This window comes from Lytechinus variegatus, chromosome 5 (assembly GCF_018143015.1).
Source record: "Lytechinus variegatus isolate NC3 chromosome 5, Lvar_3.0, whole genome shotgun sequence".
Taxonomy (NCBI): domain Eukaryota; kingdom Metazoa; phylum Echinodermata; class Echinoidea; order Temnopleuroida; family Toxopneustidae; genus Lytechinus; species Lytechinus variegatus.
Window position 1 is genome coordinate 40,222,002 of NC_054744.1, and position 7,300 is coordinate 40,229,301.

Consider the following 7,300-nt stretch of genomic DNA (forward strand, 5'->3'; position numbering starts at 1 on the left):
ATCGGAGCACCATTATTTTTCTTATTTCACAAGCTTTCTAATGGTAATAAATTTGTTGGGATATCTTCAAGATTTAAAAAAGTCACCGAACTCCCTTCTTTTTATCAGTCAGCCAATCGACAGGCAGGGCAAGGTGCCACACCAGGTAAGCGTTTCATAACAACCGCGTAGCCAGGATTTCATTTTGGAGGGGGCGGTAAATGCACGCAAAGCGTGCCAACACGAAGCGTGCTCCCTAGGGGGTAAGTGCAGGGAGGGGGAGTTTCTCTGTCCTGCGTAAAGCTTTCAATGTTTCATGAATTAAAATGAAAAGGAGCTGTCTCTCTTGTCTCTAGTACTTACATCAGCTCCAATTCAGTTGAATTTATTGTGATTTTTAACCTTGTTTTAAAAAGTGATTGTGAATGCACAAAAGCAGAACGCAGGACCAGAAGTGCCGAAATGTTGACATTGAAGCTCTGAAATTTCAAAATTTCTCTGAAACCTTAACGTGCTCTAATTTTGATATTTCTTACATATAACTCTTTTACGAAAAAAGAGCTCAAATTGTGAAAGGAATGATGCTAGAAGAGGAACTTTTTCATTCCTATGCACGCGAATCACGGAAACCTCTGTGATTTATTTTGTAAGAATTTTTAAAATAAATTTTACTCATATTAAGCGCTTCCTTTTGTATGATTAAGAAATTTCAGTGACATTCAAAATTTCATATTAATGGTGCAAAATGAAATGGGAGGTGGATATGCAGCAATATATAATAAACTTAAGTTTCATTTTAAATACTTTTTCATATAGCATGGGAATGCCTCCCCCTTTGAGCAGATACTTTGCTAAAAATTGCTTGCTGAAAAGCGGAAGAAATAGCATTGGGGACTCGGAGAGTGACGGTAGTCTTTACCAGCTCCGAACAGAAGAGCCGAAATTTTGTGTCAATGCGATTTTAAAAATATATTTTCATATTCTTGTCACCCATGCATACTTTATGATTTCTGGTCCTATGGCAGGGGAGGGAAAAACATGTGAAAAAAGAAAGGGAAAGGCATTTTAGATATTTTTCCTGCACGGAGTGCGGAAGCAGAATTTTGTATGTAGAGAGAAAAGAACGCCTTGTTTGAGTAGGTTTTGATTCTTTTTATGAAAAAAGAAAAGAAAAACGATAAAGCTTTACCCTTCTTCCCCTTCTCTCCACTTTTTCTGTTTCTCCTTTCCCCCTTTTTTTCTTTTGGGGGGCCACTGCCACTGCCCCCCCCCCTGGCTACGCGCCTGCTACTCCCTAACCTAGGGCCAAACCACTCATGTCTCCTCTTCTGTAGTCCAGGTCCCACTCTAATCTGGTAATAGAAATCAATAGACCCAAATAGTCCTTTTAAGTATGTGCTAAAACTTGACCCAAACTTTGAAGGATAATGTACACAATGAGCTATTCAATGACATTGTGTGAATGTTTTCAGAGCAAGAGAAAGGCCAAACACCTGTACATAATCCTATTTGAATAATCCTTTTTTCCTTCTCATTCAGACAATAACCAGCTAAGCCCCCAAGCTCTTGAAAGGGCAGACAGCATAAAGACAAATATTTGGGTGTAATGTAATTATAAGCAAGAAGACTGTTTTTGGATGAAGATTGGTGAGGCCTTGTTTATCATTTCAGCAAATCAAACTCATTTATGTTTACAACATGGGAACAATTTAACGATTGGTTATTGATTACTGTTCTCCCTAAGGCAGTTGATTATAAGTAATGATAATTGTGGTAGCTAGATTTATTTAGCACTTTTTGCCTGAGGATCTGAAGTGCTGCTATCATTACTCCGGCTTAGCTGTGCTGCCATAGGCGCTGAAGCATTATTTCAAGGAATTCCTTCCTACCAGTACCCATTCACCTCACCTGGGTTGAGTGCAGTACAATATGGGTAAATTTCTTGCTGAAGGAAAGCATGCCATGGCTGGGAATGGAACCCACGTCCCTCATATTGAAACCACTTAACCACTAGACCATGACGCCCCCACAATATTGCATTCTGATTTATCTTGCCACTTTTGTAAAGTAATTTTGGGTTTTCAACAAGCCCGATTTAATGTTTATCAGGAATAAGAAGACAATATTATTTTGATTCAACATTGCCAACATATTTTGCATTTTATATATTGAGTCCTCGCCACATTTATGTGTGTATTTGTGAAAAATAGGCTAAAATTGAAAATATCCTCACTTGCTTCTTTTTACATCTCATTTCATTACATATTTCAAACACTGTTCTCACTACTGTCCTAAAACTAGTTTACTGGAAACTAGTTTAACATGTAATGAGAATGGTCTTAGAGGCTGTTCTCACTACGTTCCTAAAACTAGTTTACTGGAAACTAGTTTAGTGGAAACTAGTTTAACGCGTAGTGAGAACGGTCAAAGCGGTCTTGGAAGCGAGCTTCCAAACCAGTTTGGAAAACCACCTCGCGATGTAGTTTTCAAGATCGCTTTGCCTCGTTAAACTGGTTTTAGCGTAAGTGAGGACACAACCGTTCTTCGGGAAGCGATCTTCGCACATTTTGAGCGCGCTACTCCACATGACAGGTGTTTGTTGCCTATGCTGTGGTTTCGAAATTCACGCGAAACGTGTCACCCCACTGAGAGCGTTTCCATAGCAACAAGAGCGCTTTACATGAAGTGATTTTGAAAACCACTTTCGTGTGATCAAGTGGGAACGCTAGCAAAGCGATCTTCCAAAGTGGTTTCCTGAATCGGTTTCCATTAAACTAGTTTTAGAAAGCGTAATGAGAACGGCCTCATAGCGATCTTCATAGCGATCTTCCAAACCAGTTCAGAAAACCACCTGGCGATTCAGTTTTGAAGATTGCTTTGCCTCATTAAACTGGTTGTAGTGTAAGTGAGGACACAACTGTTCTTCGGAAGCAATCTTCGCACCGTGGCCTGTGCAGAATGCCTAAGCTGTGGTTTCAAATTTCACGCGAAACCGGGGGCATACCCATAGCAACAAGATCGTTTTCTGTGAAGCGGTTTCGAAAACCACTTTCGGATGATCATTTCATTTTTTTTCATTTATTGATTCACTTTTAAAACAAATATCATAATATACATAACAAATGTGGTCATAAATATAGTGTATCAATGATAAAATTAAGTATCTAACATAAGTTTTTAAGCATAAGGTACACTACAAAATGTAAAAAAAGTGAGGAGCCTAAATAAAAAGCAGAGTTTGTAGAAAATTAGGCTCCCAATGGGGAAAAAATATAAGTTGTTACTTTGAGCGAACAAATGTGGAAATGGAATACATATTTATAACATGGATTGTTTTACACAAAATGTATATCGAAAGGCATCAAGTTACCAGAAAATGATGAAATAGAAAAAAAAAACGAATAGAAATAAAAATAGCAAAATAAAAAGAAATTGAAAAACGACCAAAAAGACGGGGGGGGGGGGTCAAGGGATATAAAGAGTATAAGAAAGAAAGAATAGACAAAATTAATTGCAGTCATCAGTACGATCCAGCATTGTATCTCTCCAAGAGGTATAACTTAAGCTTGCGTTTGAAACAATTGAGAGATGTGAGGCTACCAGATCAAATGGGAGCGCTAGCAAAGCGATCTTCCGAACTGTTTTCCTGAATCGGTTTCCAGTAAACTAAATTTTAGGTTTGTAATGAGAACGGTGTCTTAGTGTTCTGCTTGTTCCATTTTCTTTAGATTGATTCTACTTAACCTTTTTTCTTGGGGGGGGGGTTGGAGTGGGCATGACCTTTATGCTAAAATCATTAGATTGTTTTGCCTTCAACCATGTTTTAGTTTAATCACATTTTAAATATAAAAGATTTACAGTATTCATTTGCAATTATGTGCACCCGAGCTGCGCTAAGATCACAGCAAATTTTATAGAAAAAGTGACCCTTTTGACTGCCTTGACATGGTTCTGATAGAAAAGCTGTAATCTTGTACATGTTTTAATTACTAAAGCAAACAATGGTAAATAAGCTAGATTGGCTTGTAATCCAAACAACAAACATTGATTGCTTTTAAGGTTGAGCCAGCTAACATGTGTTGACGATTTGTACTTGTTCTCTTGCTGACAATTGTATTTTTTGACTGGCATCTCATTGCTGGCCTGTTAAATACTAGTGTCTCAAAATGTGAGAAAAAAAAATTAGGACAATTAAGAAAGAGTTAGATTTTTAGAGTTATGATATTGCAACCTTCTTTCTCCTAGAAAGAGTTCTCTAAAAATACAGGGACTTTTTCAGATAATGTGAGGTTACCAGCATTGCCATATTTCTAAAATATAACTTTCTCTTTTTTGAGCAGCCCATTAATTGACTAATAAAGATTTCTGTATTTTATAAAAGTTTAAGCACACTGCTCAAAACACAGATTTCTCAATAAATCACAAATTTTCATTAAGATCACAATTTCTTTGATTTCAGTAAAAAAGATATTTTCCTTATACAGTAGGCCTTTACCCTGTCAGGATTTTTTTTTTTTTTTTGGGGGGGGTTAACAACTGATTTCATCTATAATCAAGGGTAAGCTGTTACAGCCTGATGGCATAAAGCTAGTCTACAAATGTAGACCCACATCTACAGTGTGTGTACCACAACTGATTCAGACTAGGTCTACTGTGGCTGCAGATGTGAAATGGCACACTTCGCACGCTGAGATCCCACCTCACGAGCCATTCAGAGTCTGCATAGCAGGCTAGCATAAAGCTTGGCACTAATTTGGTTTGAGCCATAGGCGGCGGAAGCGGGGGGGGGGGGGGGGATGGGGGGACGTGTCCCCCCCTAGATTTTAGGTGGGGGACGGTTCCCCCCTAAATTGTTTTTTAATATTCTTTTTTTTTTTTTTTTTGCTTGTCAATTTTTTTTCTGCGTCCCCCCTAAATTCACGTGGACCCCCCCTGAAACGTGTGTTGTCCCCCCCCTAAAATTTAGGTTGATGACCTTTTTTTTTTGCTTGTCAAAAATTTTGGGTTAGCCACACCTAAAATTTAGGTTGATAACCTTTTTGGGGGGCGATTGTCCAATTTTTTTACCTGTGTCCATCCCAAAATTTCAGGTGGACACCCCCTAAATTTTTGGGCTTCCGCCGCCAATGGTTGGAGCTGATAATTGCAATTGATTGCATTTGCTTTTCTGTACTATCAATCATAAATATCAGTCTAATTAATTCAATCAGTTGATAAGCATTATGTGATGGGCCATGGTAATTGTTTTCTATATGAATCAAATCAACATCATGCAAAAGATCGAAATTACCGTACATCTTATATTAAAATCAAATGTACAATGACATTTAATCATTGTAGTTTATGAACAATATGTTCATATTTGGTCTAAAATAACGAAACCTAACACAAACTTGTTTACACCGAAAGTGTCTTGATTGATAAGTTGATAAGATAAGCCATGAAGCAGCTATCTACATAGACCCCTCATCCTCCCTATAAGATAAAAAAGAGACCCCAACACTTCACCTGAAATGGTTAATTTCCTGTGTTGAAGATGGTTTAGTTGGGAATACCCCTTTCTTGTTTTCCCTCCATTTTGGAAGCAGGGTAATTAGGCATTTTGGTACACAGCAGGGTCAAGATAGTGTGTGACCTTTAAAGGTGTTGATGATGTGAAGAGGGGAAACCAACAGATCCAGGATTGACAGATGGGTAGGGGACACTTCCCCTCCCCAAAACAGGACAAGCAAAAGTAAAGTTATTTGTGTGTAAAAAACGATAAGAACCCCCCCCCCACACACACACACAAAATAATAAGGTTATCACCGCATGAAAAATGCTTTTTTTTAAGTGATAGGGATCCTAAAGCCCCCCCCCCCCCCATCTTTGGTTGGGTGTATGGGGGTAGCAGGGTGACAGAGGCTTTGGTTAATTTGTTTACCTAATAACATTTTCTTCTTTTTTTTTAATTGGAAAGGCCTATGTTTCTGTAAATTATACATGTTTATCAATCTAATAGGAGATATATCAGTTATTTATTTAACTTCATCTACATAACAAACTTGCTTGTACATACATGTATGTACCTTTCTTCTTGTCTTCATGCAGACATCCTGGGGCAGACATCATGTGCATGGAGCATACATTTTGAGAGTTTTTGGTTCTACCACCCCGTGCTTGTGCCCATCCAGTCACCCTCTTTTTATTTCTCTGGTTATGCCCCCATTCACATGTGTAATCCAGCTTGAATGACCCAGAAAACTTAAGATGTAGGGCAAACATTTCTAGCACATTTCAATGACTTTGGTTAAGCTTCTGAGAAAAGAATACAAGGCCAAAAGAAAGAAAGAAAATCTTAACCATCCTTCCCAAATAAGTTGTTTACATCACCCAAGTGTACTCCCTTAAAACTTGAACTTAATCCTCACCATAAACTTCCTTTCAAATTCAGGATCTAACCAGGAGTTCTAATCCCCAATTTTCTCCTAACACAATGAAGTGCTAATGGGCACATTGTGGTCGGAGCTTATCTAACCATGAAAGGATACAAAGACCAAGTTCTTGGTTCTTTTGCTTTGGGTCTGAATAACTTCTTGTAAATTGGTTATTTTTACGACCAGTACTTTTGTATATTTCTATTCTACACGGACATGGAAGAGAATTCAAAGGATAAGTCCATTCTCTGAAGCATGATAGTAGGAACAGAATAATTACAATTACACCTATCCAAATACTGTGTTGTTGTTGGTTAGTTGGGTGGCTATCAGTCAAGATTTGACATCACCAACTGCATTGTAAGCAAGTAAGCTGAAAAAGAAAAAAAGGATATCTTGGACCTTTTGTAAAAGAAGCTTAACACCTTCCAAGAACGGAAATCCTTCCCAGGATGCCATTCATGTTGAAACTTGTATGTACTACAGTACACTGGCGGATCCAGGGAGGGGGTACAGCTGGCCCGTGCCCACCCCCTTTGGAGAGGCACAATCTGAATTTGTAATGTAAAAGTGCAATTAAAACCGAAGTGTGCCCCCCTTTCGAAAGTGAAGACCTTTATTAATATTTATTTTTCTTATTTATTTTTTTTGTGGACAAATCCATTTTTGGTTTGAAACCTTTTTTTATTTTTTGTTTGCTTTTCATATTTTTCCTGGGAAAAATGTGCACCCCCCCTTTTTGAAAAATCCTGGATCTGTCCCTGGTACAGTATATTGGAGTCCAAAGTGCTCAAAAAGCTATGGAAATTAAGAAGAGCCCTGAAAACCCATATTCAATACATATGTGTAAAGCTTGTCCAATGTTGCAGATTTACACTGTAGGCAGGAGATTGTGAAAAGTAGCC